The sequence below is a fragment of the Motacilla alba genome, chromosome 1 (assembly GCF_015832195.1).
Source record: "Motacilla alba alba isolate MOTALB_02 chromosome 1, Motacilla_alba_V1.0_pri, whole genome shotgun sequence".
Classification (NCBI taxonomy): domain Eukaryota; kingdom Metazoa; phylum Chordata; class Aves; order Passeriformes; family Motacillidae; genus Motacilla; species Motacilla alba.
This window is the reverse complement of record NC_052016.1, coordinates 19,533,601-19,557,454: the sequence shown is the minus strand read 5'-3', so window position 1 is coordinate 19,557,454 and position 23,854 is coordinate 19,533,601. Positions and strand designations below refer to the sequence as shown.

Below are 23,854 nucleotides of genomic sequence, written 5' to 3'. Positions count from 1 at the left end.
ATCCTGAATCTATGTTAAACTGAAATATGTTCTAAATACGTTTATTTCAGGGATGCAGCTGCAATGTGGAAATGGAGGGGATGAGTGGCGGGGGGGTGGGATATAAAAGAATCTAGAACCTTGCAGAAATCTTTCTATCTTTTAGAGAAATGCAACTGATATTCTGTTGAAGTGCATTTCCATGACTATAAGGCTACTAAATTCTATACCAGCTGGAGATCACCTCCCATACATTATTTTCTCCTAACAAGGAACATGTACCAATTTTAGATTTGGAGTTAGTCAGAAAGAATGAAAATAAAACAAAGAGTGAACAAAGAAATACATGGCATGAATTTTTTTCTTTTAATGAAATATTTTCTTCTAATTAAGCTTTAATTTTGCAGGAAAATATCACGGGTGTATAAATTTAAAAATTCATTTTGTACAGAAAATAATTAGAACATGCAAAATCCTCTACTTTAACTCTGGGCATGAGGGAAAATTGGCCAAAATATTTACTTAGCACCAGAGGCAGAGAATCCATGGTCCTAAATATTATATGAAAGAGAAGGAACCAAACATAGTAATATTTAACAATAATATAACATTAAATGTTCATCTACAGAAAACAAAACACAACAACAAGAAAAAAAAGATGTTGCTTAGCCATGCCTTAATTAGTAAGCCATGTTTTTTTAAAAATGTAATAAGAAAACTATTTTTTCAAAAGAAACAGTTAAGCAACAAAGCTATTTATGCAGTTTTCTCAGTACTCAATATAGGAATAAAGAGCCTGCAATTTTCAAGGTGATTTGCAATTTCCATTATTTCGTTGGAGGTTTTGTAGCTCAATAATGAGACACTTTCATCAGTTATTAGTGAATCAGAACTGTTTACAGCTTTAATTCAAGCACAGTAAATACAAATGCAAATGTGCACATGATTTTTTTTTTCTATTATTATTTCTAGAGTGTGAAAGAAGGCAAATGATCTTCAGGAGAATGGGAATTTTTATCATTACTTGCGTTGGTCAACAGCCCCATACCACTGAAAGTGAGCTGTGGGTAGATGGTAAATGCCAATATTTGAGTTCCAATGAACTGCAAATGGTCATTTGGGAATAGGTTGTTGCCTTTACTTCCCCAAAGCCTGAAAATCAAAAGCGTTTTTCTACATTATTAGATGCTAATTTTGGACTACATAATATAAAGATATGGTTCTATTCATTCATCAGCTTCTTGATTCAAGGGTAAATTTCTTGATGTTTAGGGTCTATGGTAATTCTAGCCTTTTAGATCTAGCAGTCCTTAAAGTCCTCGACCAAGTCTATAGACTACATCTATATTTTGGAATTTTGATGAAATGGATTAAAATGAGACCCTAAAAAAGAAGATTTGATTGTATATTAAGGTGCCTGAAGATTGAAAAAGACAGAATAGTTCACAAGGTGACCAGAGGGATTTTTAATGTCTGCTGATGCTGATGTAAAAATCAATATCAACAAAATTTGATGTCACTAAAATGCGATTCTTTCAAAGCATTTTTGAGCATCTACTTCTACAGCTCTCATCCAGAGAGTAGTAAAATTATATTTTTTTTCCTTTCTATTAGCAAGTATAGAATACCCTCCTCCTTCAAACCAAGCTGTTAATTAAAAAGATGAAATATATTTAAATTAGACATGGGTAACACAGAGGTTCTACTCAATAGCCACTTGATGGCAGTGTCATGTATAAAAAAGATTTGCCTGCGAAGTTAAAACTTTAAAGAAACCCCTTCAATAGCAGTAAGAAGCCAACCCAGATGATATTTTTATCTTCTTCTTCTACTCTTTATGTGAGTATTACCCTCACAACAGAACTCGTTTTAACCATATATTTAAGGTCAGCGACTAAATCAATAAGTAAACTAATAACAATAATGTATTTTAAACTTCAGAAATGCTGCTATTAAGATTATTCCTTTAAAATCTCTTTTAATATCTAGTATTTAAAAGTTTAGCACCTGTTACGTCTTCAATATTCAGTCTGGCATGATATTAATTTTAGTATAATGCAGGGTTAATTTCTTTGCGAAGAAGCAAACTAGAAGAATTCCAAGAGGATTTCCTAAGAAAGAGTTCAGGGACGCTTTTAAAATTTAATAAATAAAATGTAATAAAAATAGATGACATTAGTATTACCAGCACAGTATTAATTTTGCAGCATATGACTGTGAGAGTGCTTTACATTTTCTGCCATCAAGATAATCCACATTCTTTGTTCAACAGATACGGCCAAATAGGCTTGGATAGAAGAGGGAAATCAGCTCATGGAAGGAAGTAGGTCAAGTTGAAAAGTTTCTCTTCCTCTCCTGAGTTACTCATCAGTTTGCACGTCAGCCTAGAGAGCAGCCCCAGACTGTTTCAGCTGGGCAATGGGAAGGACTAGATCCCTGTGCTGAAAGTGAACCCGTTAGGATCTGCCTGTACCTCCCAGGATCTCCAAATATGATCACACCCAACTTCAGGCATTTTTACACTGGTTTGAAAAACAGATAATTCCCCACAGGTAATGACAGCTCAGCATATTAAAAGCACTGGTCAGTAATATATTGCAATAATGCAACTGCAAAGACAGCTCTGTGAGGAACATATTCTACCCTTGGTTTGCTAGAAAATATTTCTTTGCAGTACTACACATGTATCTAGTGAGGAAAACACAACTCTCTTATTCCAGTCTTTGAAGAATTAGGCAACTGGTTAAATCTAAATACTCTCATTCTCTTGATTTATCACTGGAATTTCTATTGCCATTAATGGTTATTCAATATACTGAGTGATACTAGCAAAAAAAAATCAACATTCATAAAGAGATTTTTGAGTTATAGAAGCACTAAATAATATCCTGAGCTAATAGAGAACTCATACCCAGATTTTTTTTCAAAATTTGGGTAACTTCATTCCAAGCACTAGAGCTGGGAATGTTTTTCACCCAAAGCAAAATTTTTAGTCAAATTCTTAAACCTCTGCAAATATGATTTAGAATAGAAGCTGAAAGAGAAAGTCCATCAAATGCAGAACAATAAACAGAAGAAATGTTTTAGATCCAGAACTAATGTTACATTTCTCATTACTTTTGTGAGTCACAACATTAAAATGGAACAGTCTCAACAGTTCAATTGTACTTGAGTTCTAACATTAGATATATGTCCTAGGAATTTCCAGAAAACTTTGAAAAAATAAATTTAAAGGTATTTCCTGCCCTTTCCCCACCAAAATCATTCTGCATGAAATGAATTAACATTTAAAAACAATCAGGAAATTAGTTCTCTGATAGTTCTATCAAACAGAATTCAACACATGATGACAACAACATAAAAATACCATGCACTTCTGGGACCATTCTTCCATTAGTATCTTGAAAAGATACTTTTAAACTTTTATGTGAACCTTAATGTATTCAAGTGTGACTTTCTAAATTTTTCTTGATGTTTTATTTCACTTAAATTTATTTTTAAGCTATAAACACTGTTTTATTTTATACCTAACAACAAACAGTTTACCATAACCGGGACTGGGAGGTGAGCAGAGAGGAAGGGAGGAAGTGAGACAAAAAGTAGCAACTGTAAATTCATTTTCCAAATGCAGCATTACTATGTTCCTTCCTCTACTGAGTATTCCATTTTATTAGTCTTTATTTTCATATTAAAAAAAAAGGACAAAAGATTACTGCAGTCTGAAAAATGTTATTCCAGGTAAACTTAAAGAATATGAATCACATATGATTGAAGTATGAATATAATAGCTGAAATTACTTCATACATAAAAGAAAGTCCTGAGGCTGCAACTTCAGTGATTTAGTCAACTGTATATGATTTATGAACATTTTTTTAAACGCAAGAGTCCAAAAACCTGCTCCTCCTCAAACTAGAGAGGCAGCAGAGGGGTTTGCTCATTTATTAAGGTCCATCTACCTCAGTATTCATTTTTATAGAACTCCTTTTTCATTGCTATGGGCCAAAATATTTTATTTCACCATTTGGAAAGTATAAAAAAGGGACATTGATAGGATGAATGTACTCCTGACTAAATCTTATAAACATGGTGTGATAGTCTATTACTCATCCAGCACGGTGGTAGATGCACAGAAAACTGCCCTGGAAATTAAAAACCTGGAAGACCATTCTGTAGACCATAATCAAGCAGTTAAGCTGATGGTGATCAGTAAGTCACAGAATGCAATGAAAACCAATTAAACCAAGTAATTCCAAATTTTAGTGGTGAAAATGAGAGGAAAAAAAAAGGTTTCTTTTACTTGGCTTTTCAGTTTACTCATTAAATTTAAGTCTATTCCTTGCAAATCACAAAGCTTTAAAACTGACCACTTTGGAATTATTAGCACAAATAATTGCCAAACATCACAATAAATGGCAGTTCCATGATGACTATGAGAATATGCATTGTGGTGGAGGCTGCTCTGTAGGTGAGCTTAAAAGTATTTCAAAGAGGAGGTTGTAGGTTCTTGCTGCACAAGAGTCACATTCTTGTTAGTGGAAGGGAATCGAGCAGAGGGTAGAAGGCACTGGCAGAACTAGAGATGCTGATTTTTGCAGCAATAAACCAGAAAAATGTAATCAAGGTACAATGACTCAAGGTGGACAGAAGCTGGAATGGTGAAGAAGCCTGCGGATGTGGGTGGCAACATTAAAAAACACTCTTTCTAAAAAATGATGAAATTTCATGCTCAAGTTCTGAGAAAATCTTGTTTTAACCAGTTACTATTATTCAGTATTTTATGTGCTGGGAAATTTTTTGAGATTTTTTGTTTTGGTTTTGTGGGGGGGTTGTTTGTTTTTGTTTGTTTGTTTGTTTTTCATTTAAATTGACAATAAAATGACCTTACAATTTTTTTTTGGTGGAATACACATAAGATGTTTGCAAAATGTTACTTATCTTTGAAGCTATATATTGCACTTCCCTTGACCTTCTATGCAGTTAATATTTCATAATTAACCAAATAGTTTCGATTTCCACATGCAATCAGTTTCTTTCCTTTCTAGACAGAACTGATGAGCAATAACTACAAATGTTAAATGTCCTATAGATATTTCTTCTTAACACTGTTTCTATTTATTTATTTTCTTTTTTGGTTCTTTAAAGAATCTTCTCCCTTCAAACAGTGTGAATCCATTAATAATTAGGTGGAAGATGTTTTCATACAGAGATATAAAAGCAAACTGCACATGCAACTTCATGAGAATATATAAAAGCCTTCCTTATTTTGCTCTTGGTTATTTACTTATCAACACACACACCCCGTACTGGGAAAGTATTTCTATTTTTGCTGGAACAGAATGGACAAAACAAGAAAATATGACAAAGCAAAATTCATGACTTGTAAATATCAGATCAACAATATCTTTAACAGATACATGGAATAGTATTTAAGGTTAGCTAGACTACTTAATCCTACATTTTTTTTTCTAAAATAGATGTAATTCCCAGTTTTCCATTCTTTCTCACTTGGGTCCAAGAAACACAAGGATCATATTGCACCAAATTAATCATAGTAAATGCTTAATAGACAAATACACTTGGGTTTTTTTGTTTTCTTCTACTTGTTAATGACCTCCACAGACTTATCTTTCAACTCAGAAGCTGCTGCTTTTATTTCTGACTGTACTATTGCATTGATTTTCCCCATTTGCATCTTCATAAACACTGCAAAGAAAATCTTGCAACATGGCTGATATTGTTTGATTTCAGATTTGATAGCATTTGCATAGTTTCTTTGTGTCATCTGATAACATGCACATGGAGAGTGATTTTGTTACTCCTGAATAACAAAATATTTTCTATTTTGAAAATTATACAATAATCTCCTAATATAAATATGAAATTTGTCCCACGTGTCTGTTGCCCTATCTACAAACATATTTTTTGTATCAGAGATCATAATTCAAAAGAATTTGTCAATTAAGTGGTCATCTTTAAGTAGAGAAAAAAAGTAATTCCCATTGAAGAAAAATTATACCAGAATAATTTTCTCCTCCTGCCCCATTGCCAGCCTCTTATGAGCATGTATGAACCTTTCCTTAAAAAATAGTGTTATACTGTGCTGAGGGTTCTGCTTATATTATTCCTAAATTTATTTGGAAACTGACAGTGGAGACACTGCTTTAATGGGAACAAGGCACAGAAGGATTCACCCCACAGTAACACACCATAGAGAAGTGTTTTACAGAATATAGGACTTGTTCTGAAATAATTAGAGCTCAGTCACTACTAAGAGGATGTTCAAACCTTTCAATTTAAACTGATTTATCAAGACACTTTAGCACATATTTTATAGTATGTAAGTAGTCCAATTAAAAAATAATTAGAAGCTGTCTGAAAAATACCTGAAAAAATAACAATGTCATAGAACTCTTCCAGTTTGGAGCCATTTCCCCTTGTCCTGTCTCTCCATGAGCCTGTAAATAGCCTCTCTCCATCTTTCATGTGTGCTCCCTGCAGGTACTGGAAGTCCACAATTAGGTCACCCCAAAAATTTTCTTTTCCAGACTGTATATCAAAACATTCCATTAAATCTGGAATTAATTTATTTCAGTCCATTTTTTTAGGTTGCTATGCTTGCTATTCTTTTACTATGTACAAGCAACACTACAACAGGCTTTGACAAAATACCAGCTATTTTTACAGAGAAGAAGAAAAATTGAGCTTTTGCTTTAATTTTAAGCATAAAAACGCAAACAGAAATAAAAGAGCTATATCTCAAATGGTCTACAATAAGCAGGAATAAAAATGTGCCTTTAGGAGCCTATTCACTTTCTAGGGCTTACTTCCTTATTTCTAAATTCTGTGTCAATGTTTAAGCTAATCTTAAAGTTAAAGAGAAATACACAACCAAGTATTTTTCAACATATTAAATTATATTCTCTTGGGAAAAAACCCTTTCTATGACAGGACTAAGTATCATAATTACTTAATCTCAGTTTCCTAAATGGTAGAAGGAGTTTGGGCCTTTTATTCAGTAACTGTTTGATATTCTCTAGTATATACCAGATCCCATGTTCCACAATAATCTTGTGTGTCCTATTTCATAATGGTTTTGATCTTATATATTTAAAAACTGAAGGCAATCCTAACCAAAGCAACTATGTATGTTTCGACTTTATAAATAAGCAGATTGCTATACTCAAGGTGTTAGTAAAATAATTTTTAGCACAATTTTCTCATATCAATTTATAACATTGACAATGTTCAAAGAAACACTGGATCAGTCAAATGTTGGCAATAAGCTAATGGTTATCACAGCTAAGTTAATGTCAGATTAAGAATGACATCAATGTTTCTGCTTGCAAAACTGATAATGCTAATTAAAATGTGGAAATCATACAGTCACCTGGGATGGATGGGAAAGTTTGGGCATGACATCCACAAAGTATGTGTTTCAGGAGTGACAAATTAAGGTTTTCAAGCCGCTGCAATGTTTTCAAGTGGGAAAAGCTGGTAAGAATCGCACGAGGTGAAGCAGAGATCTCTTTCAGAACATACAATTGGGCTGAGGATAAAGAGAGACAGAAACAGAAATTTGCTCTGAAAGGAAGGGGAACCTGCTGAAGAAAAGCACAAGTAAAAAAGTATGTCTGGCAGAAGAAACAAAAACCTACCTTGATATTAAAAAGAGGGACTGGCTGGCATGAAACATTCTTTCTAGACCAGTATGTGTAAGGCCTGATAGGGTTTGATTAATTTTTCCTTTTTTTTTTTTTAACAAAGAAAAGAATCTTTGTAGGAATAATTGTTTTGGAAGAACAATCAGCCAATAAGGTTATGCAGTTTAGCAGTTATTTAAACACCACGAGCATTTACTGTAGGTGCATCTCAGAAAACGGTTGAGATGGGACAGCCAGTTGTGACCAGTGGATTCTGATGTGTAAGTTGAACTACACATCCAGTGACTTTCAGGTAAAACTATTGCAAAACCTTTCAAATGTAGAGCAGAGATAAGGTGAATACAGAGATCAGAGTTTTGCTATTAAGAATTTGTACCTATGGAGACCTCCAAGACCAAAATTGGAATACATCAAGTTCTATTTTGTCATATCATTTTCCATATTGGACAAAGCAAAGGGAAGGTGATTTTGTCAGTGGAAAATACAGTCCATAAAAGGAAAGAATTTAGAACATGTAATTTTTCCAACATTATTTCTACAAAAGACAGACTACCCACCTAAGGGCAAATCCAAATATATGCAGCACATGTAAAAAAGCAATTTAACAAGCTCTACTATATGAGTGCTAGACCATCAAGGGTCAGGCATCTACATATAGCAAAAGAAAACTCATGTCTGTGACAGCGATTCAGGAAGCATGTAAGGAGGGATTATTTGAGGAAGCAAAGCTCTTCTCATTGAGGTTGAAGGATGTTGGAATCAAGGGCAATCTTTGCTTCATGGATGGAAAAATTTTGCTACCCAAAATACATATAAGGTACTAAATACAGGGAATGAACCTAAGACAAATGACCCCCTCCAAGACTGTACCCAGCCTTGATCCCAAGTCAGTGGGATCCGAACAGAGCCAGACTGAAGGAACCTCCATTCTCCCAGTGATCCCTACAGTGGGGAAAGCAGCATCCTGAGCACCAACCGTTTCACTCTGCAGATCTGGTCCTATTGCTACTCACTACTTGCTAATGTAGACATAGACAAATTATATTTATTTGGAGACTGAGGCAGGGCTACATATGGAGAATTTCACCTTTGACAAGTACTAACTTCATTTACATTAACACCTGTCTAGACTGTTTTGCTAAGTATAAACATAAAAATCTCCTTAGTGTATTTGGGCCCTTCTTACTTAATTAACCATATGTGACGTAAAGTGATACAACCCAGTTAAAGGTATGTCATTGTTGATAGGATCAATTACAGTCAGACATAAGTATTCATTGCGTATACCATCTGTGCTGTACTCCTAAGTGCAGAACCTTGTCAATGAAAGTATACACAGATTAACTGTATTCGCTTTCATTAAAAACCACCAATCTGGTTCATCAGCTCCAGGCGCTTTCTGTTAAAAAGTTGCAATATTATAATGCACAGTCACCTCCTTCTTCCAGCATACCATGGCTAGATAATTTGAAAGGTTTAGCATAATATTTGTGATTATTCCACATCTTGAATGATTTTATCCTTAACTAGTGGCAACTGTCCAACAGTCTTCCAAAATGTTACTTATATACCAGCCTGGGAAATCATTGTGGTCATGGTAGGGATGTGAACCTTGCCTGTTCTGTTACCTGTTTATCAACATTTTCTAAGGCTTCTGGTTTTCACTGCTTTTCTTCAATATTACAGGATCTGATCATAGCTCATCTGAGGAGGAAAAAGCTCCCAAAACTGTAATTCAAGGACCTCAAAACTCAGAATCCTTCAGTTGCCATGTGTTTATGCCGACAGGCAAATACACATGTGTAGAAATACTACAGCTAATTTCATGTGTTTGATGTTAGCTGCAATGAGAATTCACAGATAGATTAAACTAATACTCCTGAAGTTAATTAACAATTTCATGTATGATACTTGTACATAAAAAGCTCTATGATGTGTTTAGCTCTATAGGGTTTGAAATAGGTCTTACTTTCATCCCTATCATTACTATGAGAACGTTATTTTTTTATTTAAGAACATAATTATAAGATAGGCAATATAGTCTCTGGATGTGTGAGGAAGGGGTTTAAAGGACCAGTTTGGAACATGGGAAAAAGCTACATAACCACATTTGTTTAGAGATCAAAAGTTTGAAAAGCAGGTTGAATCACAAGTTACATTTTTTCCGTCGGAATTAAGGAAAGAAATTGAGGTAAAGTATGTTTCTAATCAAGCTCCCTCCAAAGATGAATACTTCAAAGAAGAATAGGAACCAGCGTTCTACTGTTAAATGATTACAATCAAAACTCTAATCAATACAGGTCACATGAGAAAGCAGGATGTGCATCTAAGTGCATTTCTCTCTTCTGGAATATTTGAAGACCATGCTTATGGATCCTCACGAATAAACACAAGAAGGAATGAATAAGATGTACTTCTATTGCTATTGTTTGCATACTGGTTTTATATCTCTGTGTTTAATTTGGAAGGGATTTAGAGGCACACCCACGTAGGAAGAGTCTGGTCAGTTTAAAACTGGAAAAAAGAAAAAGGCAACAAACCAACCAAAAAACAACTTTTGGCTGATAAGGACTTTTCCCTGCGTTTATTGTAAAGTAGGTCTAAGGACTTGGTCTCCTGAGATATTAAACAGTGCTGATGAGGATACACATCAAAAGTTAAAATAATCTAGAAGAAATAACATTATGGAGAATATATGGTAATTACAAAATGAGAAAAGTTAAAATAATACTAATTTAGTATTGTTTTATGCTTATTTCTTTTAAAAGAGCTGAAAGCAAATCAGACTTTGGGATGCTGGAAAAGACATTTAATATGGAAATATTTATTTGAAATCTATAGCAGGGTGCCCAGAATATTTTGACTGCGTATAACATAACTCCTGTTACAGCACCTTTTAAAGATAAAAGTAAAAAGGAAATTTTGCAAAACATAAAAAAGTTCCTCTTTCATCCACCAAGGCCACATGTAAGGATTTTAATGAAGCCCTTTCTATGAAATGATGGAATGTGCATGATTCAGAACAAAAAAGCATTTAGAGTAATTGTCATAAAAATATCTGAATTCACTTACAAATAACTATTATTTTTATAGTACTTTACATACTTTAGTAATATTTTTATGCTTTGTTGACAAACTAAAACCTCACAAATGTCTGCATAAAAGAGCTTGAAATTCTCTTCTCCTTTTGTTCTCTATATTCATAATCTCAAAATCTTACCTACTTTTGACTTATAACAAAAACCATATGTAACTTGTTCTATAGGAGCACAGATGATATGACTTTCACATTAATTGCTGACAGATATACCTTTGAAGCATTTTTTGAATCTCATCTGGAGGACAAGGTTAAAGCAAACTAAGCAGAGAGGTTTGCTGTGACACCACCAAACAACAGCTACATGATTATGTGGAGCTGTCAGAGTTGGCAGGTTCAAAATCCCAGTATAGAACCAAACAGCTTGCTTGATTTTTGAAGCCAAATAGATTACATAACAAGAATTTTGTTTGTGCTGGGAAAATGTTCTCTGTACCCTTTCAGGCCTTCCATGAGTATTTTTCAAAAGGCAAGCAGTGGCATATTTGTCTTGAGAAGACATTTTCTTACACTGCACAAGCCAAATGCACACATCTGAAAGCAAAACTGTGCAGTGCAGGCATACAGACATAACACATTATATAATGTGTTATCCTATTAGAGATGCTCTGTGGCAAAGGATGCACATAATACAGTCTGTGCTGAACAGTTTCAGAAATGTACATTTGAATTAAAAGCATGCATTTGATGTAATTGCACCTGGTTTTGGCTCTGCACTATAATGTTTGCATGAAGACTTGCAGCTCAGATACCTGCTTGAAACACCACAGACCAGAGATGGCTATGAAGGTTTTAGGCTGGAGAATGAAGATAAAAGTGTTAGATAAAGGTCTCAGAAGTTAATAGTGCTTGCTGCAATAGCAAGCCTCATCACACTGCCTCAATCCTTCCTTTTCTCCTCATTAAAGACAGACTAATTGGGATGTAGCACAGCATTTGTACAACTGCAGTAATTTTGCTATCTTGCTCTAGGAAACAAGCTTTATGAACAAAGGAAAATAGAATTCTACCATTCTTTTTCACGTGGTTGCCCCTCTTAAAAAATGCCACTAAATAGCCAATAAGTATTTTATGCCATCCTTATAGTTCACCTATTCTACAGCATATCTTTTAATAACCATTGTATACAACAAGCTAGTGTTCCAAAAATAACGAATTTAATAATTCTCATTATTTTTCATAATGATCACACTTCAGGAAAAATTGCCCTAGGAAACTTAAAACATTAAGGCATTGTAATTGTAAAGAGGTCTATCTGGATTCAAAGTGGATTTAGGCATTCAGGTATTCAGAGTATAATAATGTGCTTTGTACAGAAAATAAAGTTGTGGCAAAGTTGGTCTTTATTCTCCCAAACCATAAAAAAAGCTGTCATTATACAATTTTTAACAAAAAGTGAGGAAGCTCCACCTGTTTCATCATGAATAATGGTATGGTCTTGTAAGAAAATAATAATTAATTTGAGGTAGAAACTACAAAGAAGATGAAAAAATCAGAATCTCCATTTGGATTTTTTTCTCTATTTGTGATTGGACATAATCTTGAATTAATTCTTTTGACAAAAATTTCCACTACATATATTCTAGTGAAATCCATCTGGAAAACAAATAGCAATTCAAATGGCAACTATTATGGCACACCAGCTACAACACTTTGAAACTAATTTTATAGGAAGAATATAATCAACACAAGAAAAACTCAAAAAGAGGTCTTACTTGTTACCAGCCTTGAGATGGCAGATGTAGATTGAACCCCTCACTCCAGTCCAGACCACTTTGTCAGCTGACCCTCAGACCACAGATCCACAGATCAGCAAGGTACCAAAAGCTTTCATGATGGAGTACTTTGGGTACTTTGAAGATCTCAGCTTTGGTGTCTTTCTGTTTCTTTCTTTGTCTGCCTTTTCTGTAAGTCAATAAAATAGATCTAGTAATCCTGTCCTATAAGTTAATATAAATAGAGTTGTAAAAAAAATTCATAAATAGCTTAATTAATGCAAAATAGGCAACACCCAGCCTTCATTGAAAGTCTGGAAGAGAAAGCACAGTAAATTTCCAGGGCACTCTGAGAAAGCTTTAAAAACATTTGTATCATTTGTAAATGGTCTCTTTCACTTGTTTCCCTCAGAAGATTAATTTCTGCCATTCTACCTTTTTCCCCTAGAAAAGAAGAAAGACTCTTTGCTCCAAGTCTCATGTAGTTATCCAGGCTGATGTTGTTCATTTTAAACAGCAGCTTCCTCTTTGATTGTCATTATTGCTGCTTCAAGTTTTCACTACGCTTGAGTGAAGTATCCTATTTTCTATTTTAGTTCTGCCTCTTCAGCACTGTTCCTACCTACGCCTTTTAAACACTGCATCCTCAAAGCTTTAACACACACAGCTTCAGATGACCATCTTGTACTCAACACAAAGCTCAAAGCTGAGATATGTTTCCAAAGTCCCTCGGGACAGTGTTTGTCATCTATGAAAACACTGAGGAGACAAAGGATAGGGAAGAGATGACAACTAAAATTGGAACAATACAATATTCATAAAATGCAGCAATCCAGAATACATCTGCCACTCAGTCAGTCAGTCTCTGCCTTTATGTCCTCAATGCCCACAAGCAGAACAACCAAGAGTCCTTTCCTCTTTCTTACTGGAGGTGACTGGAGCTGGGTGAGTCCTGCACAAAGTAATGACAAGGCTTCTCAGATGCAAGTGACCCCACTCAAATGTAAATCACAGCCACGCAATAAACTAAAAAATGTTTTACAAACAATTGACACTTTATATTGACTTTCCACAGTTTGTATTTTCTCTTTAGCATGGTCTTTATACGACTTGCCTTAGAGAGCAAACATCCTGAATATTACGGAGTACTGGTACTGCCCACTGCCTCCAACAAACCTTTGTAAATGAAACAGAGGCTATAAAAGCAGTTTTTAGCCTTAGCTACCTTCAGTTACCTTCTGAACAATCACACAAGAATACCGAACTTAAACCCAGTTATTTCTATGGAGCTGTACTGAAAATCTGCTGAAATGTAAGAAACACAAAAACATCAATGAAGCAGCTGAGATTGTTTTTGCTTTGACACAGTGGAATAAGTTCTTGGATGCTGAGAGTGAATTTGGATAGCCAAGCAATAACAAGAAACAAAGTAATTTTCTCATTCTTGCCAGGATTGGATATTTTGCCATATTGGATGGACGGGAGAGAAGGGAAGTGAACCCAAATGTTTATATATAGTTTATGTATGTTTAATATAAATGAACAAGACTCAAAGTTTGGTACTGGTCTATTAGCCTCAGTTTTAAAGTTTTCAAATATAGTTAAATGAAACCAAATGCAGTTAAATGAATTTGAACTGATTTCTTGTAAAGCACTGAATTCTTGCACTTTTTGTGGTTATCTGGTATTCACTTCCAATAACTGAAGCCAACAGAGCTCAGATCTGGAAAATAAGCTTTGCTGAAAATAGACAAGCAACTCTTCTCTAACATTTACACTAACATCTTCTGGAAAAAAAACCAAAACAACAAAACAACCAAAATCCCAAACGCAGCAATCTTTTGTACTCCATTTGAAAGTATGAATAAATGTCAGCACCAGGCATTTTGCCTGTTCTGGCCAGCACTGGCTATCTACATTAAAACAATAAAAAATTGCTGGTAAATCAGATAGCTGCTTACCTGCTCTGTTTTTCTTTCAAACTGCCACCAGGTCTTGACCCACATCTCACTGTCTGTGACATTTCCCAACAGCTCAGAATGAAGCTGATTGCAAAGTCAATGCCACAATCTTTAAAACCAAATTATCTCACATGTTTTCTCTTTAATCATTATTCAGAACTTATTTTTTACCCTTCAAGGAAACAGCTTTCCTCTAGAAAACTCTTGTCTGGTCTTCCTGACATCAAGAAGGGGAGTTTTTTTAGTCTGTGTAAACATTTCTTAGCTTACAAAACAAGTATTGATGAATTAATTTTTATTAGATGTCTCTCAAACTCCTTCTGGTTTCCAAGATCAATCAAAAAATGAACTAGATGTCACTCACATCAGTGAAAAAGCAAACATATGCAACACTTCAAGTCTGTAAAGTATACATGGAGACAGCCAGCTTGCAACTCACACTCTCATGCCATCCCCCATTATACCTAATCTTTTAGAAGAAGCCTTCCTCTATACAAATTAAATGCACAACTTCTCAGTTATCTTTCTATGAACATCTGACCATCAACTCAAGATGTGCATCACTAAAACAAAAATTTAAAGCTTGCTCTCACAGAAGTCCCTTCAATAAAATCCTCTTCAGTTTTTCTAAAACCTTTAACAGCTGGCCTTCACTGATAGGATGAATTAATTTCCTTCTATGTTTTTATAGGTAGGATACTCATGTCATCAGTCGTAGGTATGGCCTTTCCCATCTATATCCTCAGCCAAATGTTCCAAAATATAACGTGTCAATTATGCCATGTCATCCTTTTTTGGCTTGAACAAACATTTATGCTCAGACCCATCTGAACTTTTCTCTATTACTTCACGTGCTTCCCATCATCCTAGGGAGTTACAGCTGTAAAAGCACCTTTACCTATATTTTGGCCTGCTATCACTTTCTCAGCCTCCCACCAGAGATTCTCTCAGCAAAATGTCATGTTTTTAACATTTTTATTTACCATAACTATTGAAATTGAGAGAACAGCTGTGCTAACTGGAGCCTCAGACTGCTTATCATACTAGCCCATGGCCAGCAGTGTGTCCTCTTACACCTACATTTAATTATTATTTAAATTACATTTAGATCTGTATCTTTTCAGAGCTCTATATTCAGTCATCTTTCATGAAATGAGCTCTTCAGCAAAATCAGACAAACAATCAATTTTTCTCATATTTTCTGCACTATGACCTTCTTGTGAATGAAATAAAGGAGGAAAAGCACCTAACTTCTGTTCTAAAATGTTTCAATTTTTCACCTAATGTTCTAGTCTTTTAATGGTTCCTCATTTTTCTCCATTACCTATTTCCTGAGTCAGTCTTCATTTTGCCTTTGCAAAGCTGGAATGGCATGTCAGTAATAATAATTATATAGATCACTCTGGAATAAGACAATGATATCTCCATATATACCAGCGAATAAAGCAAAAAAAAAAACCCAATAAAAATGATGAGGCATTTACTTGTAGATATTTAATAGTGTGCTGATGTTAGAGTCTGTATATGTATAAATATGTTCACCCTGAAATCATCCCTTAAAAATTATTCTAATGACACCCATTACACTACAACTATGCTGAGCTGAATTAAATCACAAAATTTTAAACACTATTCAGAAATCAAAATACTAAACTTTCCAGTAAGGAATGTAACCTTCCTGGAAGACTCAAAAGCTCTAAAAAAAACCCAACAAACACACTTGTTTTCTTCCAAATTTTCATTTGATATGGTATTCAGCCATCATTTCTAAGAAGACTGTCAAAATGAAGCCTTACAGTAAAGCTGATGAAAACCACAGATTCCAAAGGATCCTGGAATAGTAATCATGTACAGAGAAAATATAGATTTTAAATCCAAGTCTGAGTGCCAATATAATATTCACAAGAAGAAAAATTATGCACTGAAGCATTCAATATATTAAGGAAATTTAAAATATAATAAATGTTAATTTTCAGATGTGCCTATTTATGGGCTATTTTCTGCTGCTCAACTTTGTAACCTCAAAGTAGCTTCAATATATGAGGTTTTGTTATGTGATACGTGGACACATTAATATATATTTTATATATAATACATACACATATTTTACTATGAAAATACACTTTAAAAACAAACAAACAAACAAGAAATCCTGAATGTTAAGTCTTTGTTTATATTCTTATTGCAAAACAGTCTTTCCAGACAATATATAATTTACAATCCAAACAGGAGTTGCTCAGTGTCAGGAACTGTTGTACTTGTCTAAATACCTTTTCAGCACATCCTGAAGATACTTTTCAAATTACTTGAATCTTCATATGCAATTATTAATTTCTGAAAGTAGTTTTTTTGGCAAATACTGTCCTACCCAAGCACTCCACAAACCTTCTTCCCTTTAGACAGAAGAACACAGCACTTTAGCTGGCAGAAGACTATCAAGGTTACTTTATTCTGGGCACCTGAAACAAACCTCTCATGAACTGATGTTTTTCTCAGTACCTATTTCTGTACATTCAAAACACATTTCCCCTATTTTCTTTTGCTTGAGTCATGAGAGTTCTCGGGTATGCACTGGAGAGTACAAGTACCTCCCTTAGGTACTACGGGAAGGGAAGGGAAGGGAAGGGAAGGGAAGGGAAGGGAAGGGAAGGGAAGGGAAGGGAAGGGAAGGGAAGGGAAGGGAAGGGAAGGGAAGGGAAGGGAAGGGAAGGGAAGGGAAGGGAAGGGAAGGGAAGGGAAGGGAAGGGAAGGGAAGGGAAGGGAAGGGAAGGGAAGGGAAGGGAAGGGAAGGGAAGGGAAGGGAAGGGAAGGGAAGGGAAGGGAAGGGAAGGGAAGGGAAGGGAAGGGAAGGAAACTCTCTCTTAATAATCAGACTTGGTGATCCTTGCGGAGCCCTCCCAACTCGGAATATTCTGTGATTTTGAGCACAGGGAAAGACATGCAAAATAAAAACTTAAACCACATAAAATATATCAATTCTACATCTTTTGTTCAGCAATTTTAAAGCAGTACATAAATAAAATACTAATTTGAAGGATAGAGATCATTCTAGATTAAGATGCAAGACTAAAAATAGGGTAAAAAAAAAAGTCAGATGTTTTGTGTGCCCCTCTCTAAATGGAAGGACAACACACCAGGGAAAAGAATATCATCATGGTGACACATCATTGAAACTTTTTTTTCCCAGAACTTAACCTAACCCCCTCTGTAGAAAACAAGATGTCATTTTAAAGTGCTTCTTGAATTCAACTAACCTGAACAACTTAAGGTTTGAAGTTCCCTGGATATTACAGGAAGAATAGCATGAAATACAGAAAAGTTTGTTTTACTTGAGATATCTGTTCAAGAGCAGCCAAAATTTCTTAGTGTCCTACACTAAATTACTTTTCTACCCCAGAGAGAGGGTGTTCCCTCTAAACCAGAGATGACAATATAAGGATTTCAGAAATTATTGTTTGTATTTTACTGATTTTCAGATTGCTAGCACACAGAATTTTCAAATAAAGCAATAAAGTCTGAAAGCTTTAAGATATTTAAATTCATTTACTTCAAAAACACACAAAAAAGAAACATTAAAATTATTAATTTTTCTATTAGAAGTATAGTCATTTTACTGCCTTTAGCATCAGGTTATAAAAGTACCCTCAGTAGTCTACTATGAACTAGAAGTACAGTCTGTCACAGTTGGTTCATTTCCTCTTGCCCTAAGGGGGAAAACAAGTAAAAAATATCATGCTTTGGTAAGGTTTCTTCTCTTTTATTATTTTAGCAAACACATACACATACCTCTATGGCTGTGTCACAGACAAAGCTACAGAAAAGAATTGTGCCTTGCACTTGAATTTCTATAGGAAAGTGGCTCCCACCAGTGCAAACAGTCCTTAGAAAGGCTGAGGAGACAAACTTTATACAGAATAAAAAATGCTCCAGTGTGCATAAACTGTGTTCCTTACAGTGATTTTCTACCTCAAAATTAAAATAATTTTTTAAAGTAGCTTCAGCCACTCATTACCTTCAAGCTAAAATGTATGATCTGAAATCTTTATTCTTTGGGAAAGTCTTGTCAGATTTCATAACATGGAATCAGAGAATAAATGAGCTTGGAAGGGATTTTGAAGTCATAACATAGGATGGCCTGGGTTGGAAGGGACCTGAATCACCTCGTTCCAAACCCCTGTTCCGGGCAGGGACACTTTCCACTACACAAGGTTGTACAAAGCTCCATCCAACCTGGCCTCGAACACTGCCAGTGGTGACCCACAAGCACCCACAACATTTCTAGGAAATGTGTTCCAGGGCCTCACCACCCTCACAGTAAAGAATTTCTTCCTAATCTCATCTAGACCTACTCCCTGTCAGTTTGAAGCCATTCCCACTTTCATGTCACCCCAGGTCTCTCTCCATCTTTCCTTTAGGCTCCCATCAGGTACTGGAAAACTGCAATTAGGTCACCCCAAAGCCATCTCTTTTCGAGGCTGAACAATCCCAATTCTCTCAGCCTTTCCTCACATCAGAGCTGCTCCATCCCTCTGATCATCTTGGTGCCTCCTCTGGCCTGGCTCCAGCAGCTCCCTGTCCTTACTGAGCTGGGACCCCAGAGCTGGATGCAGCCCTGCAGGTGGGGTCTCAGCAGAGGGGGCAGAGGGACAGAATCCCCTCCCTGCCCTGCTGCCCACGGGGCTTTGGATGAGCCCAGCACACAGGGGGCTCTGGGCTCCCAATGGCCAGGGCATGGCCAGCCTCTCACCCACCAGCACCCCCAAGTCCTACCCAGGGATGCTCTGGATCTGTTCATCCCCAGCCTGGGTTGGTACTGGGGTTGCCCAGACCCAGGTGCAGCACCTTAGACATGGTCTGTTAAACCTCATGAGATTCCCATGGGCCACCTCTTGAGCTTGTCCAAGTCCCTCTGGATAGCATCCCATCATTCAGGTGTGTCACCCACACCACTCAGATGGGTGCCATCTGCAAAACGTACCAAGGGTGCAGTCAATCCCTTCATCCATGTCATTAATGAAGATCTAAGAATCGTCTGAAGCAGGTCTGAGAGCAGGCTTCTCAGCAGCTTATCTAGGCATGTCCTGAACACTTCCAAGAATGGAGATGCAATTATCAAATACAAATATCACATCTATCAATCAGAGTGTTCCTGTAAAGGTGCATCCACTTTCCCTTAGATTTTCAAAGGTAGCTGTGATCACTGGTGCTCTGTTTTGATTTCCTCCATAATGAACTCAAAGAGTTGAACTCACCCATTTCTGTATCAACTTTTCACTGAGTCAGGATATTTTGATTTCAAGAAGCTAAATTTGAGATACTTCAATTCATTCCAAACTCTGACTTTATAACTCATATATAACCTTAAACTCTATCCCACCCTAGCAGACACTCTAGAAGATGCTCATATTTGGTTCAGAAGACAGAAGATACAGCCTCTTAGATTTGTCTCTCATTATTTCATCTTTTCCTCCAAAACCTTCTCTTATAGTTTAGTTATCCTAAGCACAGAGCACAATTACCATCTAGATATCAAATTGCTTATTAATCCCTAGTGATTATAAGTAAACATAGGAAGCTATCTAAAAGGGGATAGAGAAGAGAAAATGAAAAAAAAAAAAGACACCAGTAGATAAAAAGAACAAGATACTCCAGAAAGCTTACATCTCAGTGTCACCAAGATTTCAAAGAATGCTTCACCACAGGTCATTTTACTAGCAGTGGTGAAAATAAAAATCAGCCAGTTTTCTAATCAAGAGCTAATCAACTTAGGTGCTCCTTTCACACAGCTCTAAGTAAGCTTTATGTTGAGTTGAAGGCTGGAAGAGAGAACTAGGGATCATTTTCCTTTTGAAAGCTGCTCACATTTATGCCTTGCATAATCTAGACTGAGCAGAGAGAGTTCTTTGCACTGGATGGTTCAAGATGTAAGCTTGAGTTCCCAGCACTTACTTAATAGGTATTCATGTAACCACCCAGCCTTCTTACTGTTAAACCTTCCAGTAAGAAACTTGCTATTTGAAAAGTGTCTGTCTCCTTGAAAAACCATTAGGCAATTACATTGCAAAGTCATGAAAAAGTACTTCCTCTAAAACTTATGAAGAAATCAGACACCTGCATGTACAATGTAGCCTTAAAAGCAGAATGACAGGATTACAAGGTCAATGGTTTTCCTTTTGACAGATGTTATCTGGGCAGGATTCTGCCTCCTAGAGAGTGCAGAAAAAGGAAAAAAAACTAAAAGAAACAAAAAACGGCAATGGGCAGCAAAGATCAACCAAATGAAAAATAATTTTAAACAAAATATAGAAGAATTATGAGGGATGGGAAGCATAGGGTCACAACATTTAGTTATACCATTAAGGAGGAATGTAATGTTACTCTGCCTCTGGGGTTTGACTGCACCACTATGCACCCATAGAACTCTTGGATTCCCCTAACTTTTCCTTTCCTCTGAATATGCAGGTTAAAAATACAGTTCTGATACAAAGCTAATGGAGAAAATGGCAATTTATTCAGCATGTTAAGAGCAAGGGACTATTGTACTGTTCTCCACCAAGAGAAAACACAGCATACAGCAAGGACGAAACTTCTTTAATATTTCTACATAAAGCAGATCTAATCTTGTTTGGAGTATTCAAGACACTGAAATGATGAAATAAGAACAAATTCTGGACATCAGTTATTATTCCCATATGATTACTGAGCAATTTATTACTGCAGATAGACATCTGATACTGTCTGCACTCAACTGAATCTCACTTCTATTACCACTTCGCATATCATTCATTTCCCTGACCCTTACGTCCTATGTAAGAATTTTAACTCAAGAAAACCTAATTAATTTATTATGCATAAAATGCCCCACAGACTCTCCTGATGTTCTATTCATACAATTCCATTCATATTGGGCTGATCCTTCAGAAAATAGGCAACAGTTAACACAGGTACATGTGGAGACTCAAGGAGGACCAAACTCACTGCACCAAAGAGAAAGTCTAACAAGGAATGGAGGCAGAATTAGCACAGATGTTTTTGCAGCAATAATTAGTGGTCATCTCTAAGACAGAGTCCAGAGGAGGCCATCAAGTTAATTGGTTGGATGGAGCACCTGTGCTGTGAGGAAAGGCTGAGAGAATTGGTGTTCATCCTGGAGAAAAGAAGGCCTTGTGGTGACCTAATTGTGGCCTTCCAGAACCTGAAGGGAGCCCACAGGAAAGATGGAGAGAGACTCTTTAGAAGTGTCTGGAGTGACAGGACAAGGGGGAATGGCTTCAAACTGACAGAGAGTAGGTTCAGATCAGAGTTTAGGAAGCAATTCTTTACTGTGAAGATGGTGATGCACTGGCACAGGTTGTCCAGAAAAGTTGTGGCTGCCCCATTCCTGGAAGTCTTCAAGGCCAGGTTGGATGGAGCTCTGACCAACCTGGGAGAGTGAAAGGTGTCCCCTACCCATGCCAGGGGTTGGAACTAAGTGATCTTAATGTTCCCTTCCAATCCAGGCCATTCTATGGTTCTATGAAATGATGATAGGAAGTGCCACATAAAAAACTGCAAAAAGTGTAAGCTCTCCAGCTGTGAAGAAATATTCTGGGAACAAGGCTTGTATATGATTATCAATGTTTATCTAGTCCAGGAGTGTGGGCATATCTATCTTTTCTACCTATGAAGTTTTCCTTATATTATTTCCTACATTTCTCTACCCTTGACTAATTTACAATTCAGCAGGTCATTCTGTACCACTGAATATTTGAAATTCCTTTCAGAATCAGCAGCCAAATTCTAATATTGTATATAGACATATCTATATCTATCTCTGTTTATACATACACACGTGCTCACACACACACGCGTCATTCACACAGGTGTAGAGGATGTAATCCTGGCAGAATTGCTTCCAACTGTTGGGATATAACACTCTTTTCCCCACGAGATGGCAGTAACTCCAACTTAATATAACCCGGACTGGTCACCACATGCACAGCAAACAATGGCATACTTTATGTTTGGGATTTTCCTAAAGAAGGAATGTTGATTTTTTGACCATGTGCAGTATAGTTATTCCAGTTTCCTCCTATTTAATGGCAAAGTGTTCTACTAATAGCTAAGCTCAACTTTGATCTGTATATTCTACAAGATTTTTTTAAACATTTCATTCCATATTTTTTTTCAGTATGCTGTAATTTTGAAAAATTGGAGAAGTATAAGTATTATTTCCAATCGTTGTCTTGCTCCAAGAATAATTCCCAAACAGAAATATCTGGGTAACTTTCAAATGCATAATAAACAAACTTTTACAATATATGCTAATGATTAAAAAGACTAAAGGACTCCAAAGAAGGAGGGGAAATGATAAATACCTTCTGCTTAATTTTTGACAAAAATATTCAGTGTGCAGATTTCTTGACTTATAAAAGCTCAGGGTAAAATCTACACCAAGAATATTGCAGCCGTACATACTATTTTACACACCAGCAGAATTCTCTTAAATGTAGGAGCTGACAATTTTTTCTACCAGCAAAACCAGGAAAGTTTTTGTCAACATAGTCCAGACACCATAAAAATAATGTTACTTGGTGAATGGGGACTATTCTGTAGGATATCCAGTTCTAGGAGCAATTCATCCATTTGTTCTAACCAAAAGATCATTGTTCCCTTTTTATTTCTTTAACTTCTAATTTTCAGAAGAAAAGGTCCTATATTGCAGAAAGAGAACTTCCCTCCTATTCTACTAATACTAATATTCAGACTGATAAACTGGGTTTATATTCAGCTCTATTCTGACTGCAAAGATAATATCAAAAGTGCACATTCTTATTAATAAAACACACTCAGTCTCCAATAAATTTATGGCCAAATATGCAGTCTGTTTGGACAGCTGGCTTCCACCATCCTACAAGCAGGGATTCAGATCCCTTTTTTTTCTCTCCGTGTTTGTTGGTTTTGGGTTTTTTTCAGCAGAAAGTAGTGCAAAATTCTCTCTGGATACACCAAAAAAAATAAGTACAGTAATGGAAAGAAAAGACCACAAAAATAATGCAAAAAGTGATATGACTATATTCTACTAATTAAATACTAATCAGCCAATTATACTTGTCTTTCACACTCACAGGCAGTATTCCTGAATATTTAAATTTTAATACCAAAATGCAAATCCCATTTACATGGATGTGTACTGGATAAGCAGTATCCCAAATCAGTGACATTTGAACTGAAGATATATCAAGATATATTTTAGTTCAAAAGACCTGTTCATAAACTTTTCATTTCAACTTGATATCCTTCTCAGATTGCATATCCACATTACCTGGAAGGATGAGCAGAACCACCATAAAAATAAGTAATTCTTACATCCTTTCCTCTTCCTGAAGGAAGAGGAAAAGTAAAGGTATCAAGTAATGTTTAGTATGAACCAAACCAAAATGATTTGAAGTGGAAAATAC

The 23,854-nt window shown here is 35.9% G+C and overlaps 1 protein-coding gene across 11 annotated transcripts in view; it reads right to left on the bottom strand.

Moving 5' to 3' along the window:
• LOC119704257 overlaps nucleotides 1-23,854 on the bottom strand; it is a 279,500-nt gene that overhangs the window by 108,323 nt on the left and 147,323 nt on the right. For 7 of the 11 annotated variants that reach the window (XR_005257893.1, XR_005257894.1, XR_005257915.1 and 4 more), the window contains one exon: nucleotides 12,454-12,643. The exons of the other annotated variants lie outside the window; for them this stretch is intronic. The gene's annotated coding sequence lies outside the window, so the exon portion shown is untranslated. The remainder of the gene's footprint in view (nucleotides 1-12,453; nucleotides 12,644-23,854) is intronic. 11 annotated transcript variants of the gene reach the window in all.